The following is a 25,364-nucleotide window of genomic DNA, read 5'->3' on the forward strand; positions in this document are numbered from 1 at the left end:
CTAGAGTGTTCCACAGGTGTATGTTAGATCTAGTCGGTTTACAGTTTGTTAAAGTTTTCTGTATTCTAGTCAATTTTGGAAAGTGAGGTATGGAGGTCTTGAACTATTATTGTTGAATTGTCTGTTTCTGTCAGATTTTGCTTTATGTATTTGGTGCTCTGTCATTAGGTGCGTATATGTTTATAATTGCTATATCTTCCTGATGGATTGACCCTTTTGTCGTTATGAAATATCCTACTTTATATCTGGTAACTTATTTTATTTTATTTTTTAAAGATTTTATTTATTTATTCATGATAGACATAGAGAGAGAGAGGGAGAGACACAGGCAGAGGGAGAAACAGGCTCCATGCCAGGAACCCGATGTGGGACTTGATCCCGGGACTCCAGGATCATGCCCTGGGCCAAAGGCAGGCGCCAAACCACTGCGCCACCCAGGGATCCCCCAACATATTTTATTTTAACATCTGTTTTGTCTGCTATCACTCTGGCCATTCTAGGTTTCTTGTGGTTGCTGTTTGCATGATGTATCTGTTTCCATCCTGCCACCTTCAGAGTGTTTGTATCTTTTGATATGAAATGGGTCTCCTGTAGTTGGATTGTGTTTGTGTGTGTGTGGGGGGGGGGTTGGATTTTGTGTGTTTTTAACCCATTCTGACTATCTCCACTTTATTTGGATTGTCCAATCTACTCATGTTTAATGTTTCTGTTCTCTTTTGCACTAAGGGAATGTAATGTTTTAATCTTTTAGTGATTTTTTCACTTTTTTAAGCTATTATTTTAATGGTTGCTCTAGGCCTTACCACATACATCTTAATTAATCAGAATCAGCTTCAGACATAGACATGGCCAACAAACACATGAGAAAATGCTCCGCATCACTTGCCATCAGGGAAATACAGATCAAAACCACAATGAGATCCCACCTCACACCAGTGAGAATGGTGAAAATTAACAAGGCAGGAAACCACAAATGTTGGAGAGGATGCGGGGAAAGGAGAACCCTCTTGCACTGTGGTACGAATGTGAACTGTTACAGCCACTCTGGAAAACTGTGTGGAGGTTTCTCAAAGAGTTAAAAATACAACTGCTCTACAACCCAGCAATTGCACTGCTGCGGATTTACCCCAAAAATACAGATGCAGTTGAACACCAGGACACCTGCACCCCAATGTGTATAGCAGCAATGTCCACAATAGCCAAACTGTGGAAGGAGCCTCGGTGTCCATCGAAAGATGAATGGATAAAGAAGATGTGGTCTATGTATACAATGGAATATTCCTCAGCCATTAGAAACGACAAATACCCACCATTTGTTTCGACGTGAATGGAACTGGAGGGTATTATGCTGAGTGAAGTAAGTCAATAGGAGAAGGACAAACATTGTATGGTTTCATTCATTTGGGGAATATAAAAAATAGTGAAAGGGAATAAAGGGGAAAGGAGCGAAAATGAGTGGGAAATATGAGAGAGGGTGACAGAAGATGAGAGACTCCTAACTCTGGGAAACGAACAAGGGGTGGTGGAAGGGGAAGTGGGTGGGGGGATGGGGTGACTGGGTGATGGGCACTGAGGAGGGCACTTGACGGGATGAGCACTGGGTGTTATACTGTATGTTGGCAAATCAAACTCCAATAAAAAAATAATAAAAAAAAGAATCAGCTTCGGATTTATGCTAGCTTAATTCCAGTGAGATAAAGAAATGTTGCTCCTATATAGCTCTATTTCATCCCTTCTCCCTCTTTCCCTCTTATTATGGTATTATTGTTGTATAAGGAGCTTTTTTAAAAAAGATTTTATTTATTTATTTGAGAGAGAGAGAGAGAGAGAGAGAGAACATGGTGCCCCAAGGAGCTTTTTTTTAAAGTACAGACTTCTGGGATCCCTGGGTGACTCAGTGGTTAAGCGCCTGCCTTCTGCCCAGGGCGTGATCCTGGAGTCCCAGGATCAAGTCCTACATTGGGATCCCTGCATGGAGCCTGCTTCTTCCTCTGCCTGTGTCTCTGCCTCTCTCTCTCTGTGTCTGTCATGAATAAATAAAATCTTTAAAATAAATAAATAAATAAATAAATAAATAAATAAATAAATAAAGTACAGATTTCTATATCAAACTAAAAAGATTTTGTCCAGCAAAGGAAATCATCAACAAAATGAAAAGATAACTTAAAGAAAATATTTGCAAATCACATATCTGATAAGGGATTAATATCCAAAAATACATAAAGAACTCGTACAACTCAATGGCAAAAAAACAAACAATTTGATTTAAAAATGAGCATAGGATCTTCCAGACAGTTTTCCAAAAGATATATAGATAGCCAACAGGTACATGTGCACAAATGTAGCAACAGTCAGACGCACAAGGAATAAGAAGCTTGTGCGCGGAGCCTGGGTCCCACAACTCCCACCCAATGTTCTCCCCTACCCACGCTGCCGCTTCCCCAGCTGACCCTCTCAGTTTCTCTCAGTTTCCTGCTCTTGGCTCCTGCTAGCTTTTCAGACAAGGAGAGGAATAAAATCTTTTGCAAATCATTGGGTCTTCATGGAAAAGTTGGGAACCTTGCACAGATTCGGCCAGGATGACCGACCAAGAATTGGTTGTGACTCATTCCAGGAAGAGCTCTACTAACCCTTGTGTTACCCATGAGGAAATAATCTGGGAGAAGAAAGGACATTTCACGTATTCATTTAACATTTATTTAGTGTCTAGTGTGTGCCAGGAATTGGGGTAGGCATTAAGATAAAACACCATTCCTGTTCTCAGGTTGCTTATGAACTTTGTAAAGAATACATGGAAAAGGTTAAATCTGCTCAGAAAGTTTTATGAAATGAACCTTTTTCATAATTTATATGGTAGTAACCCTAATTTAACCTGAAATCATTTGGTAGCAAAACCTGGCCTGAATTATCATAAGGCAATGAATTACAGCCTTATTCATCTTGCTTAGTGTGACTATTCATACATTTCACTGCAGAAGTATTAATGTGTCTGATTTACAGAGTGCTGCCCCAGACATCACTGAGGTTATTACATAATATACAGTATCTACATCAAATTATCTTTCTAAAATTGAAACAGTTCTGAATTCTAAAATACATCTGGCCTAAGGAGTTTTACTCTCCCTAGGGGATATACCTGTGTATATCCTTTTGACCTTTAAGTCCTTTTGACCAGGAGAATTCTGGAGATTTGAAGTTCGTGTCCATGGTGAAGCCAGAATTTCCCCATAAAGAGCCTCTGAATGACCACTAAGATAAAATGTAAGAGCACTAGTATTTTTATGTGAGTCAGTCAGGCTATGGCTCTTTGAACTTCTCCTGTTGCAGAGCATTGGGCCCAGCTTGGCTAGGGAACCTTCCAGAGCATCACAACATAACCCAGGATATGGTATGACCAGTTTTGACAATGGTGGCCAAAGGGGACAATCAAACTGCATGGACCCACAGAGGTAGGGCAGTCCCTGCTGCAATTGCTAGACAGTGACCCTGGGTCAGTGGTCAGTGCTTGAGTCAGGTGAGGGTCTGGCAGGAGCGAGCAATTCTCCAACCAGCTGGGGACAACCCAGTGATGGGAAATCCAGGGTGAGAACATGTAGAGTCCAGGCCAAGAGGTGGACAGCAAAGTCCAAACCCTAGACAGGGGGTTCAGAGGAGGGCCCCAGTCCCAGAGAAAGGCACAGGAAAAAATCAAGCACAGCCTCAGTCTGAGAAGCTTTCGGAGCAAGAGCTCGTTGATGGAGATAGCACAGAACACCAGGTACCTGCCTGGGATGCAGATAGGGACTGGGTCTCAGCAGCAAGACTACCTGATTGCTGAGTTGCCGATAAGGATCTAAGGTAACCTAAGTCTCTCCCTACTACGGTCGGCTTTGGCCTCTGAAACTGGGTGTGGACCAGAATCTAGAAACGTTCGTTCTGCAGGCAGAGCACAGCACCAAGATTTAAAAGTCCATAGAGGGGCAGCCCCGGTAGCTCAGCGGTTTAGCGCCGCCTTCAGCCCAGGGTGTGATCCTGGAGACTCAGGATCGAGTCCCACGTCAGGCTCCCTGCATGGAGCCTGCTTCTCCCTCTGCCTGTGTCTCTGCCTCTCTCTCTGTCTCTCTCATGAATAAATAAATAAAATCTTAAAAAAAAAAAAAGTCCATAGGGAAGAGAGATTAGGGATCCCTCCAGTCCTAGTGACTTGGGTTGGTCCCTGTGCCGTAAAGTATTAACCTTGCCCAAGGAAAGATTTGGTCCTTGCCCAGCTCCTGGGAGATACCTCTAAAGCCTTGGAATAGCCTACCTGACAAGGGTGTCTTTGTTTACCGAGAGGCTGTGGGTCACACCAGATAGTCTATGCCCATAATGTGATATATGCTGGAGGCCTTGGCCAAACAGCATCAACTTGCCTTTTGGAAGTGCTGTACACCAAGGTCAGCCGTCCTACATGACTGACCCCTATAAAGAACCTTGGAAAAAAAAAAAAAAAAAAGAACCTTGGACAGCAAGGCTTTGGGTAAGCTTCCCTGGCTGGCAGTACTCTCTACATGTTGCCACTGGGAAAAGTAAGTACTGTCCTCATGTCTGTAGTAGGAGAGGACCACTGGAGGTTTGCTCCTGCTCTCTCCTGGGTCCTGCCCTATGCAGCTATCTCCTCTGCTGATTTATTTTATTTTTTAAAGATTTTATTTATTTATTCATGAGAGACACAGAGAGAAAGAGAGAGGCAGAGACACAGGCAGAGGGAGAAGCAGGCTCCATGCAGGGAGCCCAACGTGGGACTCGATCCCGGGTCGCCAGGTTCACACCCTGGACCGAAGGTGGCACTAAACTGCCGAGCCACTGGGGCTGCCCTCCTCTGCTGATTTTAATCTATTTCCTTCCACTATGATAAACTGTAACCATGAGTACAACAGCTTTTCTGAGTTCTGTGAGTCCTTCTACTAAATCACTGAACCTGCAGGTGGTCTTTTTTTTTTTTTTTTAAGATTTTAATTATCTATTCATGAGAGACAGAAAGAGGCAGAGACATAGGGAGAGGGAGAAGCAGGCTCCCTGCAGGGACCCCTGGATCACAACCTGAGTGAAAGGTAGACAGACCAGACACTCAACCACTGAGCTACCCAGGTGCCCCTGCAGGTAGGTGGTCTTGAGGATCTCCAAAACTGCAGTTCCAGCTTCCTCCCTACATCAGACTTGAAATCAACCCTGAAAGCCAAGCCCTTTTGTACCATTCTCACTCTTCAACATGTCCCTTCTCCTGAATCTTCAGTGACCAGCTGGATGTCCTCTGCAGATCAACGTGCAATGGCTGCTAGTTTCATTTCATCCCCAAGGTCAGGGCCCGTAGAAGCCAGTACAGCAATCTGAGCTTCCTATTGGCACCAGTCAGAGAATTCCACTTCCATTTGTCACCCTCCCTTTCTGGCTTCTGGACCACTTCCCTACCACAAGTCCAATCTGGGGACTAAGTATGTGTTTTGGAGGTAACAGTTTATTAGCAATGACTTCATAAGATCCTATATAAACAATTACCCTGAACTCCACCCCATGGGGGAGCTGTGTAGTAACAGTGAGACCTCCAACAACTTACTTCCTTTCTCCAGGCTTCAGTTCCCTAGGTTTGGGGAGCAACCACCAATAACCTACAGTGTCTGTAAGTGCTGCAAGCTTCAGGAAGGACATTTTCCCAGCGTTCTGTCCTCACTAGCATTGGGCAGAAGTAAAAATTTTTGTATAGGCTTCCCCAGTCTCTACTTTGCTTAGAAAAGAAAGCTTTTATTGCTATCAAATAAAAAACTTGAGGAAAGTTTGAAAAATAGAATTTAATGCTCCACATCATGTGTCATTGGGGAAATGCAAATTAACTCACCAATGAGATATCACCACCTACCTATAAGAGTAACCAAAATCCAGAGCACTGACACCAAATCACTAAACCCCAAATGCTGGGGAGGATGTGGAACAATGGAGACTCTCATTCACAGCTGATGGGAATGAAAAATGGTGCAGCCACTTTGCAAGACAGTTGGCAGTTCCTTAAAAAACTGAACATACTCTTATCATATGATCCAACAATTGTTCTTCTTGATATTTGCCTGAAGGAGTTGAAGTTTGTCCATATGAAAAATTCTACACAGATGCTTATAGAAGACTTATTCATAATTGCCAAAACTTGGAAGCAACCAAGTTGTCCTTCAGTAGGTGAATGGACAAACTGGGGTGCATCCACACGATGGAATGTTATTCCACACTAAAAAGAAATGAGCTATCCAGCCATGAAAAGACATGAAGGAAAATTAAATGCGTGTTACTAAGTGAAGAAGGCCAATCTGAAAAGCCTAAATACTATATGGTTCCAACTATAGAACATTCTGGAAAAGGCAAAACTATGGAGATGGTAAAAAGATCCGTGGTTGCCAGGGGGTGGAGTGAGGAGGGGTGGGCTAAATTGGTGGACCACAGAGGATGTTTAGGACAGTGAAAACACTTTGTAGGATGCCGTGATGATGGATACATGTGACTATATGTTTATTTAAATCCATACAATGTACAACAGCTGGAGCAGAGCTGAAATATAAACTGTAGCCTTTGTGTGATAATTCTGGGTAGGTTCATCAGTTGTAACAAATGCACCCTGCTGATGGGGATGCTGATAGTAGGGGAGGCTGTATGTGTGCAGGCCTGGGGGATATTGGGAAATCTCTGTACTTTCCCCTCAATTTTGAACTTAAAATTACTCTAAAAATAGTCTTAATTAAAAGAAAAATAGAATGTAGAGCAGGAGAACACATTCATTCACACTTTTATGAGTTTTCTGCACCTATTTTTTTATAAGCATGTTTTTAATTGGCTATAACATAGAGAAATGTCTTTTCCCCTCCACATTAAACATAGCCCTCTCGTCTCCTTTTCACCAAAACAAGTCAGCCTTGACCCAAGGTTCCACTTTCACTGTGATCCCTGCCCTTCTCCCCATCATTCTAGGGGTCTCCCCCCCACCCCCCATGTCCCGTTCTGTGGTTGCCCAGCTGATCCCTGCACGGCACAGACATAGCACTCTTTTTGGTGGAGGGTTTTCCCAGAACGACCATAGCCCACCTTGTGAGATAGACCATGTGGTGACTCCCGCAGGTGCCCCAGCCTGATCCCCCGCCCCCAACATCCTAATGAGCTGGAAAACAGAGGGAAATTAACTTCATGAATATGCAAATGAAATTCCCAGGATCAGAGTGTGTCCTTATTCCTTCCCAAGACATCCTCAATCCCTCCTCCATTTGTTTGGTCATCTTGTTTCCCACTGAGCAGAATAGAGACCAGAAGGATGAAAAAGCCTTTGTACCTACTACCCTAAGGTCATAGCAGAGTGACCATATCTCTACCCCACCCCCACCCCCCTTAGGAAAGAAGTAGTTCACCAATAGCTAAAAACCTAAAGTTTTAGCTGCAATAGTTATCAACTTTTGCTTTCTACTTTAAAACAAATCTCCCTTTTCTTGAAGACATCTACTTTTGGTTAAAGGCACAGGCTCTCCAGCCATAGCACATGGGTTTGGATCTGGCTTTTCAGTTTGACAGCTGGGAAACCTTGGACAAGGTACTTTACCTCCATTTTCAGCCTTGTTTCCCTCATAGCCTTGATGTAGTGATTCAGTGTGTTTAATAGATATCAAGTTCTGGGGCTCCTGGTAGCTCAGTCCTTTAAACATCCAACTCTTGATCTCAGCTCAGGTCTTGATCTCAGGGTCATGAGTTCAAGCCCTACTTTGGGCTTCACACCAGGCATGGAGCCTACTTTAAAAAGTAGATAAGTTCTTAGACTGGGGACAGGTACCCAATAAGCACTATCTATGTTAGCCATTATGACTTTAACATGAAAATGTATAAAATTACTTAATAGCAAATTACTAACTTTCCCCATCCCATCACTGTCCCCATCAGATCTGAGTGAAAGAATTATGATCCCTGGAGATATACCATGTTCTAGAACCCTTCATACTGTACTGATGACCCCGTGTTACAAAGCATGGAGGTAGAGAAAAGTTGACCCCTGAACAACTCCAGCCCAAATCCCAGTAGCTGGGTATTTGGTGCCAACTGGCCCCATTCCCTTTCATACCGAAGCTAAAACCCTTTTGCCTTGCACCAAAGCCCAGACCAATCTTGCTTGATCATGAATTTCTATCATGGTTTCTCACTGCTCCTGAACACCCTAAACCTTGACTAATCATTAAAGGAAACTTCCCCAAAATTGATATTTTGAAACATCACTTCTATATCCTAGGGCAATTCACCATAGGAAAATGGGAATTTTCTTTTCTTTTGTAAGGTGAGAAGTGGACTATTTTGAATACAAGCCCTTCTCAGACAATTCTAAGAAAGTGCAAATATAGAATTTGAGGACCCAGAAACCAGTTCCCTTAAAATTACTCTTGTGCACATACTTCTTGAAAAAGTCTCCTGCTGCCTATAAAGGGTAGATATACCCCATTTTTGAAGACCACTGATCTAGTGTACAGTGCCCCAAATGCACTAGATACTTGCTACATTTAAATTTGTCTTGAAGAAAAAACAATAGAATCAAAAGCACAGAGACAAGAGACCCAGGGCAGGTTTGAGGAACAGAAGGCAGTCGGCTTGGGCTGAAGTCACGGGTGGAAGTAGAGAGAATCCTAGGAAGCAAGGCCAGAAGGGAAGATTGGAGGCAGAGCACTAGGGCCTTGAATGCCTCACTCAGGTGTTTGGGCTTCAGCTTCATTCTAGAGTCACTGAGGAGTCTTAAAGTAGAAGCAGCAGCTATGGGATGACAGCAAGAACACTTTCTTGGGAATCAGAAGTCCTGAGTTCGTTTTGCTCTGGGAAAGCAGAAAGTCAGGGAAGTCTCTCTGAGGCTTTATGTCTTTGGTCAAGTTCTCTAGAAGTAGAGCCTGAGACAGGAATTCAGATGCATGTGGCACATGGAGGGAGGGCCTTCAGAGAAAGGGAATGTGGGGAGCATGCCAAAGAGGAAGCTGCCAAGCCAGGCTGTGTTTCAGGTGAAGACTGGGCCTTGAGCAGCCCGGGTGGCTCAGCGGTTTAGTGCCGCCGTCAGCCCAGGGCCTGATCCTGGAGACCTGGGATCAAGTCCCATGTCAGGCTCCCTGCATGGAGCCTGCTTCTCCTGTGTCTCTGCCTCTCTCTGTGTGTGTCTCTCATGAATAAATAAATAAATAAAATCTTTTTTTTTAAAAAAAAAAAACCAAACTTGTTTAAGACTGGGCCTCATTCACAGCTGCTCTGGGTGTAACTCATACCACAGCAGAGTCCTCCTGTGCAAAGGGCCAGGCTTTGGACCCTACGTGAGCTGTTGGCCATTGTGACCTGCAGGCATCTCAGAGAAAGGCACTCCCGTCAGCCTGAGCTGGCTCCCAGAGGACACAGGCATGAGCCTTCGTCATTTTTGCCACACTCACGGAGGCTCAGCCACTAAGGTGGGTATGCACAGTTAGTACCACCGTCTACCACATCTGGCTTCCTCTTCTGTAAAACAGGCTAACATACTGACCTCACTGAGGTTGCTGTGGGAGCCAGGAAATAGGAACTCTAAGCTGGGAAGTGGCAACAGTGAGGACACAAATGTGTGGCTGAGTGGCCTTGGGGTGGAGGCCAGAGCCAGCCTGTGGCAGTTCATAAGGGCCCATTGCTAAATCTTTTTTTTTTTTTTTTTTGGACAAAAATATATTTTATTCTCAATTAAACAAAATCAAAACTCCAAACAAGTAGTACTTAAAAGATCCACTGACTTTATACTTTAAATTGTGTAAAAGTTTTCTCTAAACCAGAATTACCTCAAATATGTCAGCATATCTTCTTTGAAAAATCTTTACTAAGACCAGTTACAACCACAATAGCACTTGGTAGAATAGTGATGTCTGAGAATCCCTGCACAATGGACAGCATCCAGTTAAAATATCAGTGTAGCTTTCATTCATCAAAAAAATATTTTATTCAAGCTCCCAAAAGAAATTTGAGGAGTTAAGTTGGGTTTGAATTGAAGAACAAGGCCAAGTTAAATACGGAAACCAAGTTTTCATTTGGTGAAGTTGAAATCCGTGTATACATTCTAATCAAAGACCAGTCCCGTGTAGGATTTTTCAGGGGTTTAAGAGTCTACCAAGCCAAACCCTTCGCTGCTTTTGCTGCTTTGGCTTTGCTTTTCCCCTTCCCTTTTTCTCGCTTTGCCTTAGCCTTTTCCTTTGCCTCTGGTTCGTCCATATGGGGTACTGTCCATGCTGCTCTATAAGGCTCTTTCTGTTTCTCTTCATTTCAGTCTCCATTTTCATGTCATCTTTTTCACCTTGTACTACACACTGAGTTTGCTCTTGACAATGTTTGGGTACCAGCACGGTGGCTATCCCTTGAACATCTTTCATTAAAACATCACCATCCATTTTAAGAATACTCTTAAGTCTGCTGAGTTCCTTTGGGCATTCTTTTTTCTCTTTTCCGCATGCATCTTCCTTTTCCACTTACTCCGTAAGCTTTTAGCCACGTTACCTGGAAAGCGGGACACTCCGAGGCCGGTCACCGTGCGCACGGCCACGCCGACCGGAAGCCCCATTGCTAAATTTTTAAGAACTTTGCAAGCTGGTTGTGAAACGCAGCCATTAGGAAAAATTAAATTATGTAAGTTTACAATTAAATAATTCTATTAAACACATAGTAAGAAATACTTCAAAACTCATCATTTCCTAATTTTTCAGGTGCATTTTAAAGTGCTCTCTATGATCTTGAGGTTATTTACATCTATTGTATTGATATGGTGGAAATATTATATAATGGTGAGTTGCAGCACATCTTTTCCCAACTCCCTGCTCAATAACCTCCTCATGTTGGCACCTTGAAATTTTTTATTTTTTATTTTTATTTTTTGGCACCTTGAAATTGACCGTAGTGGGAGAATTTACATCACAGAAACTGGAAAATATTACAGATCAGGGCTTCTCTTTTTTTCTTAGTGAACCAATTATTAAAAATTTACCAGCACATCACTGCTTCATGCCAACTCATTCTCCCCCAACACACAAAAAATGCATACAATGGTCACATGCCTGTTTAAGAGAAGGTTCTTTCTGGACAAGGAGAGGGGTGGTGTTTGTTTTGGATTTGTTTTAAAGATTTTATTTAATCATTTAGAGACAGAGTATGTGCACAAACATAGGGAGCGACAGAAGGAGAGGGAGAGAGGGATCCCTGGGTGGCTCAGCGGTTCAGTGCCTGCCTTTGGGCCAGGGCATGATCCTGGAGTCCCAGGATCGAGGCCCGTGTCAGGCTCCCCGTGTGGAGCCTGCTTCTCCCTCTGCCTGTGTCTCTGCCTCTCTCTCTCTCTATGTCTATCATGAATAAATAAATAAAATCTTAAAGAAAAGAAGGAGAGAGAGAATCTTCAGCAGACTCCCCACCTAGTGCAGAGCTTGATATAGGGTTCAGTCCCAGAAGGCTGAGATCATGACCTGAGCCAAAATCAGCAGTCAGACACTAAACTGACAGCTACTCAGGTGCCCCTTGGATTTTTTTTTTTTTTTTTAGATTTTAGTTTTAAGTAATCTTTATGCTCAACATGAGGCTCAAACCTACAACCCTGAGATCAAGAGTTGCGTGCTCCACCGACTGAGCAGCCAGGCACCCAGTTGGTTCTTGGAATTTTTAAAGCAGGGTGTTAATGAGGGCGGAAACACTGTGGGGCAGAGGGATAGGGAGTGGAGTGGGGGGTGCCTTCTCTTCTACCAAACACACATCTTTGCAGATAAGACCTACCTGGTTGGTCATGGTACTTTGTCTCTATGAAACAAAAAAGAGCCCATGGCCCATGAAAACTTCTCAGGTGCTTGGAATAATGTTAAATTATGGCCATTTATCCATTCATTCATAATGCACTCTTGTGTCTGAAAGCGTGTGGTACTGCTTATTTTAGGCCCCAACCTCAAAGACAAAGTGAATGATAAGACTCTTTCCAAGCCAGGAACTTCCCTAGCAGGAAGATGGCCTTTTCTCCAGCTCCTAACACTTAAGAACTTGAAGAAGTTAGTCCATTTGAAGTCTTTAGAAGAAGATTTAATTACTAAGGCTATTGTATTTACAAAGCCATTGTTATTTGTTAGACAAATTCTTTGTCATAAGTAAACTCTTAGAGGGCGCCTACCCAGAAGCCTGCACAAACACTGGTGAAGTTGTGACAAATCTTGTATTGAGAAGCACACACTGTCTCACCTGCCCAGTCAGATCTGCTCTCCTGGGGCCACCCACCAGGGGGAGGTAGGAGGCAGAAGACCACCCATCTTGGGCCTGGCTGAGCATGGAGCTCAGGTGTAAAGCTTGCAGACAGGAAATGCAGATGCTTATTTAAAACGCCCTCCTGCTCACCTCCCAGGGGTTCTGTGCTAATAAATTGGCATTAATAAGATAAATTAATTGAGGGTGGCCTGGCTCACAGGCCAGGTTCTCAGCTGCTACCTCCTGGCTCCCAGCACTGGCAGCCAGCAGGAATTGTGCTGGGGGGTGAGGAGCGGGGTGGGGATGGGGCAGAGACAGAGGAACCCAGGGTCTGGAGTGCAGGGCCCCTGGCTTGCTATGAACGACAGTTGAAGCCTCCTCTGTTTCTCCCTGGCCTGCTGAATCTGGTCTGGTACAGAAGGGAATACTTTTAACCATTCAGATGTATAGTTCCCTTGGCAGAGTAAAATTATAGCCCATAGGAGATGGACAGGATGGAGAGACACAGAAACCACATTTTCCTGTTAGAAAACGGAGACACATGGTCACCGGACATTTATACATTTACGGTGCACAGAGGTAGAGCCTGAAAGATAGTTTGGAGGTTGAAATGTTGCAGTGGATGGGACATTGCAATGGTTTATGGAAACAACATGGAAGACCATTGTAAATCTTACCTTGCCCAGAAAATCAGTGGCTGCCACCTTAGTGAGATTTTATGTTTGCTACATGAAGACAAATGTTTTCTTTGGCTATGTTTCCATAGCCAACATGGTTATTTCTGGCTACTATGAGTATTTCTCTAAGAAATAATTATAGAAAAATAAGGTCTATTTCAAACATAAGTAGGGAAACACATTAGTTTTCAGGCTGTAAGGATGGCCAGGTTCTTTATATATTTTTTTTCCTTTGGTCTGTTCAATTTTTATATATTTGACAACCTGATCATAATCTGTTTACTTCATTTAGCCCATATTTATTCAAGGAAGCATTCTTTATAGTGTGCTTCTATTTAAAAAAAAGATTTTATTTATTTATTCATGAGACAGAGAGAGAGAGAGAGAGAGAGAGAGAGAGAGAAAGGCAGAGACACAGGTAGAGGGAGAAGCAGGCTCCATGCAGGGAGCCTGACGTGGGACTCGATCCAGAAACCCCAGGATCAGGCCCTGGGCTGAGGGCGGCGCTAAACCGCTGAGCTACCCAGGCTGCCCTATAGTGTGCTTCTAGATGGTCTCATGCCTGTCTTGGACTATAAATGTCTGTGTAATTATTTGACCAGCAAGTAGCACAGCACCGCCTGTAGGAAGGTACTTTGAATGACCCATTTTGAACAATTTTTTATTTTAGTTAATTTAAATTTAAATAGCCACATGTGGCTACTGGCTACCATCATTACACACTGTTCACAACTACATTACAATCTATGTTCACAACTCTGTTAAAAAAAAAAAGATTACTAATTTGAGAGAGAGTCTGTGCTCCAGAGCACGCATGGGGTGGGGGGCAGAGTGAAAGAATCTCGAGCAGGCTCCCCCACTGAATGCAGAGCCTGACGCAGAGCTCAAACCCAGATCCCGAGATCAAACCCAAGCCAAAATCAAGAGTCGGATGACTAACCACGGAACCCCCAGGCACCCCCACAACAGTTCTGCCCCATTTCTGCTTTTATCCGTACATTTATTCACCCATTCAACAAATATTTTTGGAGCTTCAGCCCTAGGCTCTGTGGATATAGGATTCCCTGCTCTCAGGAAACTTCCAGGCTAGCAGGGGAGACACACCTATAAGGAAACATGGTGTGATGAGCACAGGGAAGGAGCATTTATTGTGTGCACTGCTGCCCAGAGGAGAGGCTGGTTCTGGCAGGAGAGAATTTTTTCCACAGGAGTTATGTTTAAGCTGGGTCTTAAAATAGTAGTATACCACAAAGTTAAAATGATTGAGAGCATTCAGGAAAAGAAGTTGTTAAATATATTTTAACCATTTGATCATAATGGCATGGATGCCTTTGTGGTTAGCAGTGTATAATCACTCTGAAGACTACTCATACAAATAGGTTTGCAAGGCAACTACAAAAGAAAAAGCTCTTTAAATTTTTTAAAGTTTTATTTATTAACGAATCTGTACACCCAATGTGGGGCTCAAACTCATGACCCCAACATCAAGAGTTACATGCTCTTCGGATTGAGCCAGCCAGGCATCCCTTTTTAAAATTTTAATCGTATTTTTTTTTACATTTTAAGATAAAGCTATTTTGACAAGGGTTTTCTGAATGTCAGGATTTTCCAGCCGAGGAGGGATTGTGTTCATTGCAGTTGTTTGGAGACTGGGTCAGAAAGCAACCTGCTGGAAAATCAGCCCTTAAAGGCCTCCGGAAAACTAAGGTTTCATATATAGAGTGAAAGAGTCTGAAGCTGAGCTTGTCTTCTTGCCAGCTGGCTGATGGGAAGTAGGAGAGAAATGTCCGATTTTCCTACTATTACTGGTAAACAGGTGGGGAGCCTTCTACTGCAGTAGAGAACAGCTCCAAAAATCCTTCTCCCTCTAATGCATTGATGCGGATGAAATTTGCCCCAAACGATCATTGCAGATAGTTTCAAAGGGAGAAATGTGCCCTGCGTAAAAGTAGGCATCAGGGTGGCTCCATTGCTTCAATCTCGGAGCAGGGACTGGGCTAAGACACGTGCCTAGTCTCGGGGCTGGCTACTTGCTATTCCGAGGTCTCTCCTCTCCACCTACCTCCTTGTTTACTGCCCAGTCTACTGGGAATAGAATTTTGCCTGCCGAGGGTAGAAGACTAATTCCACATACTTGGGGAAGGCTTTGCATCTGGGAGCCAACAGCTTGGTGACCAGAAGCTCAGTTCTGCCCTCAGCAGTGCTGGACAGGAGGCTAATCCAAAGCAGAGTTTATTTATTTATTTTTTTAATCCCAAAGCAGAAAGTGGGAAAGCAAGTGGAAAGACACTCTCCAGCTGGATGGGGGCAGAAAAGGCTAAGTACCTAGGAATGTGCTGAATGTAGGGGCAATAGGGGATTGTGGGAAGCATGAGGTCTCCATATGTGTGCTGCTGCTGCTGACCACCAGCACCGTGGTGTGGCCAAATGGGAGAAGGATCAAGGCCAGTCTCTCCTTCCCTCAATTCTATATACAAATTGAAATGTGATCCTCCCTCTTGGCCTATAGGGAGCAGGGAGGAGATGCTGAGGCAGACAAGAGGAGAGTCTTGTCTATATCATGGCTTCTAGCTTCTTGGAAGATCTATAAGGGACCAGGGCTCCCTGGTTGCTTCCCCCATCAGCTTTTTTCTGCACCTGCTTTCCTGCCTTCCTACATTGTGAGGGACACAGATTCCAGGAACTTTCTGAAATTTGCTCTTTCTATTTTCCTTTTTAAAGATTTTTTTTTATTTATTCATTTGAGAAAAACAGAGAGAGCCAGCAAGAGCACGACTAGTTAGGAGGGGCAGAGGAAGAAGGAGAGAGAAAAGCAGACTCCCCAACCCAGGGCTCAATCCCAGGACCCCAGGATCATGACCTGAGCTGAAGGCAGATGCTTAATCAACTGAGCCACCCAGGCACCCCTCCTATTTTCCCTTTGAGCATGCTATTCAGTTTGCTTTCCTATATTCTCGTCCGACCACCTTGCTGTCACTGGTGTGGTCATCACACTGTTCTGGCTCTTCCTCGTGGTGCTAGAATGTCTTCTCTTCAGCACTTGTCCAACGTGGGTCAGTGTAAAAGAGTGTGGTGAACTGGGAGGAGGGCACACTCTGGAGTCTCTGAGATCTTTGTGCAAATTCCAATTCTACCCTTTGCTATCTTCAAAGTTAGCAGCAGCCTCCAAGACCACCCTCACTTCTGACATTACTTGAAATTTTGGGCGTTGCCAAGATGACTCTTGACCTCTAATCTGCTAGTAGAATACACAGAACTCACTGGAAGCCACAGTACCCATAGTTATGTTTTATTACAGCAAAAGGATACAGATTTAGGTTAGCCCGGAGAAGAGGCACATGAAGCAGAGTTCAGGAGGGCTCCATCTGCAGAGCTTCCAGTTGTCCTCTCCCCATGGAGACATGGAGACAGGACTGCACTCCAGTAGCAATGTCTGACGGTGTGCACAGAGTGTTGCCCACCATGGAAGCTCGCCCAAGCCATAGTGTCCAGAGTCTTTACGAGGCTCAGTCATATAGATGTGGCTGACCACCCATGTAGCTAACCTTCCTTTCCAGCCTCTCCAGAGGTTGAGCTGATGCATGCCCCAAGCCCCCACTGTAAATCCCTTTGTTAGCATAGACTACCTAGTGTGGCCTCAGGTCCCCAGGTAAAGACACTCTCGTCAGGCGGAATATACCTAGGGTTCAGAGATGACCTCCCGGAAGCCAAGGACAAGGCTAGGCTTCTCTTCGGGCAAGGTTAATCCTTTAGCACATCTCATCTGTGTGATGTTGAGATTTTATAGCTTCCCTGGGCCTCTCTTTCCTCATTAGCACATTGGACGCAATGACCACAGATCTTACTGGGTTTTTGTGACAACTAAGTGATATGACAGATGTAAAGGACCTTGTATGTGAAAGGCTTCAATGAAAATTAGGTCCTCCCTGATATCCTCCAGGCGATTGGTTCTAGTCTCCTAAACTGGCCCAGGACATCATTTTCTCTTTCCTCTTCTTCCCACCCCTTACACCAACTGATTTTCCACTGGAAAAGGGTAATATCCCACATGTTATTTTTTTTTATCCCACATGTTATTAAGCTGTTCTTCTTTTGAAAAGATATATGTGATCTATTTATTTATTTTTAAATTTATTTATTTTTTGAGTGGGCTCCATACCTCTTCATTGCACAAATCAACACATGTCAGATCATTGCCCTCTGGATGGGCTACAGTGAACATCCCTATGCAGATACATCTTTGTGACTTGTGCAGTGTTTCTACAGTCTGGATTCTTAGAGGTGGCACTGATGGGGTAATATGACCATTCAGAGTCCTGATGGTACTGCCAAACACTGTCCCTAAAGCCTGCATCAAGTTAAATCTCTATCCAAAATGCACGGAACAGCCTATTGCCCCATACCTTCTGGGGACCATGTGCAAGAGGGTGGCTTGGAGGGCATAAGAGACACACTGAAGCCCGGCCCTGTCCCTCAGTTTCCACCAACCCTGTGCATGCCCAGAGTCCTACTGCATCTGAGACTCAGTGCATGGAGGCTTTCTCTTCGCCTGAGCCCAGGATTACGCAGGGCTTGTGCCATCCATTGGGGGCAATGAGATGCTAGGGGATGTGAATGTCATTGGTGTCTTGCCATTCACCAGGAGACAGGACACAGTGAGTGCAGTTTCAGGTCCAGGGTCAAAAGAGTCCATGCCCGCTGGGGTTTCAGCCAGAACTTGAAATACAAACTCAGGGAAGTAGAGGAAGCAGCAAGGCCAGATGAATGTCTGGAAAGAAAAAAGCAAGCACTGTCTGCTGTTGGCACTGAGAGGTTCTATTCCTGACACGCTAGCAGAACAGCCTGCACCAGATCCAGGCCTGTCTTCATCCTGGGCATCCATCGACAGCAGGTGATGTACCCTGCTCAGGGCAGGCCAGTGGCTGGGGACACGGAGGCCTAGGAAACATCTGCCTCCACTGCATCTGGGCATCTGGGGGCCTCACACTCCCGTCAGGCCTGTACTTTACTTCTTTACACTGAGGCCATGAAATATGAGCTCTAGTTCAGTTTGAACCACCAAATCATTGCATGAGTTCTATCTGTGTGATCTTCTCTCTAGGACTTGGTTTTCTCAGATGTTTAAAAAAAATGAACGAAAGAAAGAGAAGTTTGGGTAGTAACTAACATTTGTGCAGGGCACAAAGTGTCTTATCTCCTTGGTCCTCACTTTATCCCCACTTTACAAATGGGAAAAATAAGTCATAGAGGGGAGATCCCTGGGTGGCTCAGCGGTTTAGGACCTGCCTTTGGCCCAGGGCGTGATCCTGGAGTCCCAGGATCGAGTCCCCTATCAGGCTCCCTGCATGGAACCTGCTTCTCCCTCTGCCTGTGTCTCTGCCTCTCTCTGTGTGTCCCTGATGAATATATAAATAAAATCTTAAAAAAAAAAAAAGTCATAGAAGGGTTAGGTGATTTGCCCACATTCATCCTGCTGGTCAGCCAGGACTTTCTTGGAAAATCCTGTGTTTCTCCAACTTGACCATATTGGAAGATTCTAACATCATAAATCTAAGACTTTTAGGGCCCATTCTAAAATAATGAAGGGATTTTATGTAGGAGTTTTCAGACACATCTGCTTTGAACCATTACTTGGGCAGGTTACTTGCGCTTTGGTTTTCTCCTCTCAAATAAAATAAGGCAATATTTATTGAGTCTTTATTACATGACAAACACTGTGCTACATGAATTATTTTGCTTATCCTCACAACAACTCTATGAGGTAATATAATTATCCCCATTTTATGGATGAAGAAATTGAGCTTGACAAGGTCAATAACAGTGTCCTGGGCACAGGGAAACCAACAGAGATTGGAACCTGTCAAAAAGCTCCAGAGAGAATCTTCAAGGAGATAAAATTGATAAAATTTCTGACAGTTCTGAACATAGGGATAGAGACAATTGATGGAGAATTTAGAGTTGAATTATAATTACTGTACATAAAACAAGTAAACAAAACATGCTAATTATTAAGTCCCAAAAAACCGAAAAAGTTTGCAGGAAATGAAAAGGTCAGTTGTGAATGGAATTTAAGTCATCATAATAAATACTTTCTTTGGTATAACCAATATGGAGTGATGTGACTAAACTGGGAGGTAGGGAAGGGGACAGGAAGGCTATGTGAGAGATGAAGGTAGAGCTGAAGGAATGTCTTCTCTAGGGTTTTCACTATTCATCAAGAGATAATGCTTGAACCAGAAGCAAGAAGTAGCAATTTAGCATGTTATTTAGAGATAGGAAGGAAAAGAGCCAAAGAAACAGCTCAAAAGAGTTGAAAGTGATGGCTTCTGGGGAGGGCGGAGCATGAGGGAAATATATTTTATAAGAAAACTCATAGGATGATTTGACTCTGATTCTGCTACATGCTTGTGTAACTTTAATGATATTTTTTAAAGAAATAAAAGGAAAATAAGTAAATTGCCCAAGTCGACCCAGACCTGATGTGGTGGAGGTGGGATTTGGACGCCAGCAGTCTGCCTCTAGAGCTGATGCCACAGCCACTGTGCAATATGGTCTATAAAATATCTACCTCCTAAAGCTGTCAAAGGCAAGTGACTGGTACATTCAAGAAACCCAGTGGCTGACATACAATAAGTGCTTAGAAAAGGAAAATTATTTTCTTTTTCCCATTGAGCCAGCTACATGGACACTTCTGGTAAGGAAGAGAGGGGGGTCCTGCCCTGGGTCTAGGCCTGAGGGGCCCTGGTGCTTTGAAGCAGCTTCCTCTAAGGTCTCTAAGTGACCCTCCCCCCCCCCAGTGCTTGGGACCCCCTGGGATCAGTCGTGTCATCTGGATGGGGCTCCCCTGTTTCCAGATTTTCCCCTTCAGAGAATTTTTCAACCATGTACATTCCCTCCTGCCTCTCCCCAAAGAGGTTGACCAGACACCCCCAGAAGTGCCAGGACTGACTGATACATCCCAGGGCCTCTAGGAGGGTGCACTCTTTCATTCACAGGATTGTGTGAGGTTAGGCTGCTGGAATCCTGCTGAGAAAAGATTTTGGGTGAAATCAGATTGTTTATATAGACAGGGATCCTATAGACACTTTTGCCCATGGTCCCTGACGCCCACAGGCAGCTATGCTTTCAGGCCCTGCCGTATGGACCTTTCCGTTTCCCATGACATAGTCTTCATCCCATAGCTCCGACTGCAGCCAAGGGAAGAGCGGGACATTTTGTCGGTTACCCGGAGGAGCGAGTATTTATGGAGCTCCTACTCTGTGCTAGGCTGGGAGGGCATGGGGGGCAAGATGCATTCGGGCTCTTGCACACCCACAGGCTGGAAGGGAGACAGGCGGGCAGCGGGTTACAGTTCAGGGAAGATGGTGACAGACAGAGAAGACAGCGGAATGTGGCCTTGGATAAGACTTCAGAAGCAAGTGTGCAGGGAACTGTGGTTCGGGATGAGGGGTCAGACGAGAAGCTCCCTCCCAGGTGTAAGGTTTTTTGATTCCTCAATTCAAACCTTTCCACTGATTCGGCTGATAACTATAGTTAGATCTCTGTGTGTCTGCAGGACCCGATGTACTGTCCCTGTGGAGCTAGGAGGGGCGTGAAGGGATCATCCAATCAACTTGTCTGTCTTCAGTGGAGGACACTGAGGGAGTGTGGTGTCCTCGTGAGAGACTTGGCACCAGGTGGAGCACAGATCTGCGGCCTCCCAGTCTTTGGACGTCTTCACCCTCTCTCAGGTCTGGGACAGGGCCTGAGGCCACACAGGGCAGAACGAGATCTCCCCTTTTTATTTTTATTTTATTTTTTTTAATTTTTATTTATTTACGATAGTCACAGAGAGAGGGAGAGGCAGAGACCCAGGCAGAGGGAGAAGCAGGCTCCATGCACCGGGAGCCCGACGTGGGATTCGATCCCGGGTCTCCAGGATCGCGCCCTGGGCCAAAGGCAGGCGCCAAACCGCTGCGCCACGCAGGGATCCCCGAGATCGCCCCCTTTTTAAACCACCCCGCTAGGCCAGCAGGAATCGCAACTTTCTTCCATCCCCAATTCCGGATCCAACACTTCTTCAATCAACAAACGTCCCTGGAGAGCCCCCCGGGAGCCAGGGTCCCCGGGAACGCAGGCTCCCCGACACACTTCTGCCTCCGAGAAGTCACAGTCACAGCCCGAGGGTTCTCACCGCCCCTGCGCGGCCGGGAGCAGAGAGCATCCTCCGGCTCCTCGCCCGGGTCCGTCTCGGCGCGCGGAGGGGGGGCGCGGGGGCGCGCACGCAGGGCGGGGGCGCGCGGAGGGAGGGGCGCGGGGGCGCGCACGCAGGGCGGGGGCGCGCGGAGGGGGGCGCGGGGGCGCGCACGCAGGGCGGGGGCGCGCGGAGGGAGGGGCGCGGGGGCGCGCACGCAGGGCGGGGGCGCGCCGGCCGCCCGGGGATGCGCACGGGCCGGTCTCTGCCCTAATGCGGCGGCGGGCTGCGAGCGGCGCTGCGGGGGCGGCGGCGGCGGCGGCGGCGGCGGCGGCGGACGGCACCGACTGCGCCCGGGGCCGGAGCCCGCGCCCTCGCAGGTAGGCGAGCGCGGATGCCGGGGGGATGCGGCGCGGCCGGGGGGTCACGGAGACCCATCTAGCGACACCTCCTTGTTCCCGCCCCGCTCCGCCCGGCTGCATCCCGACCTGTCCCCATCCCCCTCCGCCCACATCCCCGTCCCTTCTCGTCTCCGCACCGTCACCTGCTCCGAATCCATCCTGTTCTGCGGACATCCGGGCCCACCCCGTTCGGCGCCCACCCCCTGCCCACCCCAACACCTTTCCGTCTCATCGGCCGCATCCCCTCCCCCTTCCTGCATCCTCGACCTCTTCCCCTTGCCTCTGTCCCTCCCTGCCTCCTCCGCAGCCCTGCCCCTGTACCTGTTTACCTCCTCACCCTACTTTGAATGACTCCATCCCTTCCATCAGCCCCTCCCCTTGGCCTCCCCTGTCCTGGTCTCCACCTCACATCCCCATCACTCCCTGTGGCCGGCTCTGCATCCTCGGTCTCTGTCCTCCCCAGGTCCCCCTTACACATTCCGTCCCAGGCCCTTCCCAGCTGCCTCTTGGTTTCCTCCTGAACCATAGTCTCTCTCAAGAACCCCGTCTTCCCCTCCTTGGCTGTTAGCTGGCCCGCCACCCATCACCTTTCCCACTTGCCCTTCCTGGTGCTCTGTGTCGCTACAGGGCTTGTACGGAGCCCCATCACCTGCCACAGGGCCCTCCTTCCCTGTCTGTGGAGGCCTAGGGCTCTGAAGGCCCAATGTACTCTGGTTGCAGAATCCACTCATAACCCCTTTCTGCATGTTTGATCCGATTCATAGCTTGAGGATGCAAGGTGCTGGGGGTTAGCAGGCCTCTTATGTGCCTCCTCGGCCACCCTCTTCCCCTGGCTGTTCAGGTTTGTTTCCTAGATGGACTGGGGGGAGGGGATGCTAAGCACAGGGAAACTAGGTTGGGCAGGAGTCAAGGTCCAAGGGAATGGCTGAGGACCTCTTCCTGGTCTTGCTCTGAGTCCTGGGATGCAAAGGCCTGGATATGGAGCCCTACTGGAGGGTTGGAGAATTTTGGATTTTAGAGAGAATTCTTCCTCAGCCTCCAAGTCAGCACTTTGGCATCAGGAGCTGTCATGAGTGTGGCCCATGGGCTGGGCTGAGAGCGGGCAGAGTGCTGAATCACTTAGACTCTGGTCCCCATGGCAGCCCCTCTCCGACCCTGAGCCAGGTTCTGCTCCTGATCCCTTCCTTGGCACTTGGCAGTGGGTTGTGTGTGTGTGCGTGTTGGTCAGAGATGCCTCTTCCCTCAGTCTGGAGGAATGGATGACAGTGCCCCTTTCCAGCCTGCCTGGGATGAGGGCCTGGTGTTTCTTATCTACCCTTGGAACTGTGGTGAGCCCTGCTGGGGCCCAATCAGATCTCCAGCAAGGGCAGACTGCAGGCCTTTGAGACATGGTTGGGCCGGAGTTGAATTGTTTGTAAGGGGCCAGAGCCTGGCAGGTTCAGAATGCACCAAACTTGAGGCATAAGTAGGAGAAGCCCAGGGGAAATGTGTGTGGCAAGTGGAATCCCCTGGGGATGGGGGCCGTATGAGCTGTGGGAGTGGGCAGCAGGGAGAAGAAGGAAGGCAGAGGCTTCTTCTCCCCTCTGGTTTGGGGATGATTGGATCCCATTGAATTGTACTGCAGGAAGAATTGAAGGAAATTGGGGGGGGGTGTCATTCTAATCTTTTGTCTTGACTGAGTTGGCATTTCTTTGTGTGTGTGTGTGTATGTGGAGGAAACTGGTGGGTTTTCTTTTTTTTTCTTTTTTCTTTTCTTTTCTTTTCTTTTTTTCTTTTTGGTCACGCTCCTGAGGGATTAATATCTTTCCTTTTGGATTCACCTGAAAGTGTGTGTGTGTGTGTGTGTGTGTTGTGTATGTGTGTAGATAAAGAATGAGAATAACACAAATGAGGAAAGAGACTCGTTCACATTTAACCCCACAAATTGTGTTTTCCCCTCAAACAGGGAATGGCAGCCCAATTCCTGTCTTGGAAACCTCAGCTAAATCCCCAGGGCTTAAACTGAAGGTTAGCGTACATTGCTGATGGGTTCTGTCCCATTTCTGTAAGGATCCCTCACTTTAGAAATCCAAGTGTTTGGACTCCAGCTCTTGTGTGACAACCCTAAAGGGGACTTAGATACTGCCTGGCCCGGGGGCAAGGTGGGGGGACGGGGAGGGGTGCACTTGCATCTAGGGGGATAGCTATCTTCTGCTTTGTCATCTTTCTGTGCCCCCTCCCATGATAGGGGGTGGGGCGGGAAGCTTCCCGAGGCACTTCCTGGTTCCAAGAGGAGGCAGCACCTGGAGGGCTGCTTGGATTAAGGTTCTGCTGTTGAAATGCATGATTGGGGCTCAGTTTCAGTGGGGGATTCTGATAACAATGTACATATTTGCCAGTTTTGTGCAATGAATCTCACCCCACATCCCTTGTTTGGCATCATAAAGGCTAAGCAGGGATAAACCAAGGCACATAGAAAGAGGAGCTGGCTCCCCCCGGGAGAGCTGGAGTAAGAGGTAGCTAGCTCCCTATGGGCCGAAGCAGATTGGCTTCCAGGGCTGCTTCTTTCAGGGGCGCATTGAGGAGGTGGCTGATGTCTGGGGTGGGGGAGAGTTCGGGCTTGGATATCTGAGGAGGAGGTACAGAGGAGGGTCCTTTTGCTGCAGTGACTGAGAGACAGAATTCCAAGGCTCCCATCATTCCGTTGTTGCATCTTGTTCCCTTCCCTTGGCACCACTGTCCTCCAAGACCATCCAAGAACTGGGATGTGAGGATCATCACTTAGTCTTTAGAAAAAAGAAATCCTTAGGAAGCCAGAAAGGAAGAAGCAGAGAAGTTCAGTCCTCAGTCTGGTTGGCCTGGAGGACATGGGGAGAGGGAAGTGGGAAGAATTTAAGGCCAACTACGTACTTTTTTTAATTTAGTGAATACTAAGGAACCCCTGCAATGTGCTGCTCTGCTCTGTGTGGGGATTGTAGAGATGAAAAGCGAGACAGTGTCTAGTCTCTCAGAGCTTCCAGGGTCATGGAAAAGAGAGACAATAAACAGACAAATACCATAGATAAGCTTGAGTGAGAACATCTGGACAAGGATGTTGAGCAGTGGATCTTTCTTTCCAGTGGTATCAGCCCCCTCTCTTCCAGAACCAGGAAGAGGGCTGGGTGATGCTATCCAGAATGGTAGGTCAGAGCTGGCCCTGAAGTTGACTGAGGAAAAGGGTGGAGGAGAAGGAGGTAAGATGCAAGATTTTTTTTTTTTAAAGATTTATTTATTCCTTCATGAGAGATACAGACTGAGAGAGAGAGAGAGGCAGAGACATAGGCAGAGGGAGAAGCAGGCTCCTCACAGGGAGCCCGATGTGGGACCCGATCCTGGATCCCAGGATCATGACCTGAGCTGAAGGCAGGCACCCAACTGCTGAGCCACCCAGGTGTCCCAAGAGATGCAAGATTTTGCCAAATCCCTGGCTTCAAGGGGAAGGGAAATGTTCCTTGCACAGCTGAACCTCACTGGGTGCTGCTTTAGCTTGATGGGGGCAGGGCACCTCTAAGGAACTCTGGGACAAGATCAAGGCTACTCAACTCTCCCATATCTGCCTCCTAAGCCCTTGTATTTTAGGGGCAAATTGTGGTCTGGGTGTACTTAGAATGTTAGAGTCAAAGGAAAAGAAGCCCAAGGTCTGCCCTCCCGGAGCTAACTATCTGACAGGAAAGTAGCAAGTACATGCATAGATGCATGCTCAAAAATAAGATCAGTAGGAAAATTACAAGCTCTGATATGTGGGGAAGAGTCTTGGAGTTCTGGGGAGGTTGGAGTCAGGTGGGAGCCATCAGAGAAGTCCAGATGGAGGAGGGGAGGTTGATGGTGGGCAGGGGAGGGTTTTGAAGTTATACTCCTGTG

At 46.6% G+C, this 25,364-nt stretch overlaps 1 protein-coding gene and 1 pseudogene across 1 annotated transcript in view; one reads left to right on the top strand and one right to left on the bottom strand.

Moving 5' to 3' along the window:
• Positions 1-9,764: 9,764 nt before the first annotated feature.
• On the bottom strand, positions 9,765-10,582 carry LOC112642862 (uncharacterized protein C12orf31 homolog; annotated as a pseudogene).
• Positions 10,583-21,384: 10,802 nt separating this feature from the next.
• NFASC (neurofascin) overlaps positions 21,385-25,364 on the top strand; it is a 176,882-nt gene continuing 172,902 nt past the window's right edge. The window contains exon 1 of the mRNA XM_025421123.3: positions 21,385-21,464. The gene's annotated coding sequence lies outside the window, so the exon portion shown is untranslated. The remainder of the gene's footprint in view (positions 21,465-25,364) is intronic.

This window comes from Canis lupus, chromosome 38 (assembly GCF_003254725.2).
Source record: "Canis lupus dingo isolate Sandy chromosome 38, ASM325472v2, whole genome shotgun sequence".
Lineage (NCBI taxonomy): Eukaryota > Metazoa > Chordata > Mammalia > Carnivora > Canidae > Canis > Canis lupus.